Consider the following 2,500-nt stretch of genomic DNA (forward strand, 5'->3'; position numbering starts at 1 on the left):
ACTCCTAAACGCTTCCTCCTTCTCCAACCTCAACCTTTTGAGCTTTGCTGAGAACCAGGGCTTGTTGTTGTTAAAGTTCACCCTGGTACGTGTTGGGATACAGCAGTCCTCACAGAAGCTGATGTACACAGCCTCTGTGAGTTCATCCAGACTATTGGTAGCAGTCGTGAACATATCCCAGTCAGTACAGTCTAAGCACGCCCGCAAATCTTCCACAGCCTCACTGGTCCACTGTTTAGATGTCCTCACAGCAGGTTTACAGAGTTTTAGTTGCTGCCTGTATGCACGAATCAGGTGGACCAAGGGAGTTCTGTGCGAGCCGAACAGCCCCGTGACCCACAAGAGAAACATCCCCGCCAAATTCGAGCGTTTGACGGGGTCTATCCGTGAAAAAATATTCACGTTTTTGAGTGCACATGCATTTCTGCTGCAAATGCCTCTGGAAGTTTCATGCCGTTCGTATGCCAATTGTGGCAACACGAAAATGACCCGTTTTCCCATTCCGAGGGATTTCTGTGCGACCCTAACAGCCCCGTGAGCCACAAGAGACACATCCCCGCCAATTTCTAGCGTTTCACGGGGTCTATCCGTGAAAAATATAGACGTTTTTGAGTGCACATGCATTTCTGCTGCAGATGCCTCTGGAAGTTTCATGCCGTTCGTACGCAATGTGGCAACACGAAAATGACCCCTTTTCCCATTCCGAGGGATTTCTGTGCGACCCTAACTAACAGCGCCCGTGAGCCACAAGAGAGACATCCCCGCCAATTTATAGCGTTTCACGGGGTCTATCCGTGAAAAATATAGACGTTTTTGAGTGCACATGCATTCCTGCTGCAAATGCCTCTGGAAGTTTCATGCCGTTCCTATGCAATGTGGCCACACAAAAATGACCCGTTTTCCCATTCCGAGGCATTTCTGTGCGACCCTAACAGCCCCGTGAGCCACAAGAGAGACATCCCCGCCAACTTCTAGCGTTTGACGGGGTCTATGCGTGAAAAATATTAAAATTTTTGAGTGCACGTGCCTTTCTGCTGCAAATGCCTCTGGAAGTTTCATGGCGTTCCTATGCAATGTGGCAACACGAAAATGACCCCTTTTCCCATTCCGAGGGAGTTCTGTGCCACCCTAACAGCCCCGTGAGCCACAAGAGACACATCCCCGCCAATTTCTAGCGTTTCACGGGGTCTATCCGTGAAACATATAGAAGTTTTTGAGTGCACATGCATTCCTGCTGCAAATGCCTCTGGAAGTTTCATGCGGTTCGTACGCAATGTGGCAACACGAAAATGACCCGTTTTCCCATTCCCAGGGATTTCTGTGCGACCCGAACAGCCCCGTGAGCCACAAGAGACACATCCCCGCCAATTTCTAGCGTTTCACGGGGTCTATCCGTGAAAAATATCAATTTTTTTTGACTGCACATGCATTTCTGCTGCAAATGCCTCTGGAAGTTGCATGCGGTTCGCATGCAATGTGGCGACACGAAAATGACCCGTTTTCCCATTCCGAGGGATTTCTGTGCCACCCTAACAGCCCCGTGAGCCACAAGAGAGACATCCCCGCCAATTTCTAGCGTATCACGGGGTCTATCCGTGAGAAATATTCACTTTTTTGAGTGCACATGCATTCCTGCTGCAAATGCCTCTGGAAGTTTCATGCGGTTCGTATGCAATGTGGCGACACGAAAATGACCCGTTTTCCCATTCCGAGGGATTTCTGTGCCACCCTAACAGCCCCGTGATCCACAAGAGAGACATCCCCGCCCACTTCTAGCGTTTCACGGGGTCTCTCCGTGAAAAATATCACAATTTTTGAGTGCACATGCATTCCTGCTGCAAATGCCTCTGGAAGTTTCATGCGGTTCGCATGCAATGTGGCGACACGAAAATGACCCGTTTTTTCCCATTCCGAGGGATTTCTGTGCCACCCTAACAGCCCCGTGAGCCACAAGAGACACATCCCCGCCAATTTCTAGCGTTTCACGGGGTCTATCCGTGAAAAATATTCAATTTTTTGACTGCACATGCATTTCTGCTGCAAATGCCTCTGGAAGTTTCATGCGGTTCGCATGCAATGTGGCGACACGAAAATGACCCGTTTTCCCATTCCGAGGGATTTCTGTGCCACCCTAACAGCCCCGTGAGCCACAAGAGAGACATCCCCGCCCACTTCTAGCGTTTCACGGGGTCTCTCCGTGAAAAATATCACAATTTTTGAGTGCACATGCATTCCTGCTGCAAATGCCTCTGGAAGTTTCATGCGGTTCGCATGCAATGTGGCGACACGAAAATGACCCGTTTTTTCCCATTCCGAGGGATTTCTGTGCCACCCTAACAGCCCCGTGAGCCACAAGAGACACATCCCCGCCAATTTCTAGCGTTTCACGGGGTCTATCCGTGAAAAATATTCAATTTTTTGACTGCACATGCATTTCTGCTGCAAATGCCTCTGGAAGTTTCATGCGGTTCGCATGCAATGTGGCGACACGAAAATGACC

The sequence above is a fragment of the Petromyzon marinus genome, unplaced genomic scaffold, assembly GCF_048934315.1.
Source record: "Petromyzon marinus isolate PM22_M1 ecotype Great Lakes invasive population unplaced genomic scaffold, UKy_Petmar_22M1.pri1.0 PM_G_Scaffold_18, whole genome shotgun sequence".
NCBI lineage: Eukaryota > Metazoa > Chordata > Hyperoartia > Petromyzontiformes > Petromyzontidae > Petromyzon > Petromyzon marinus.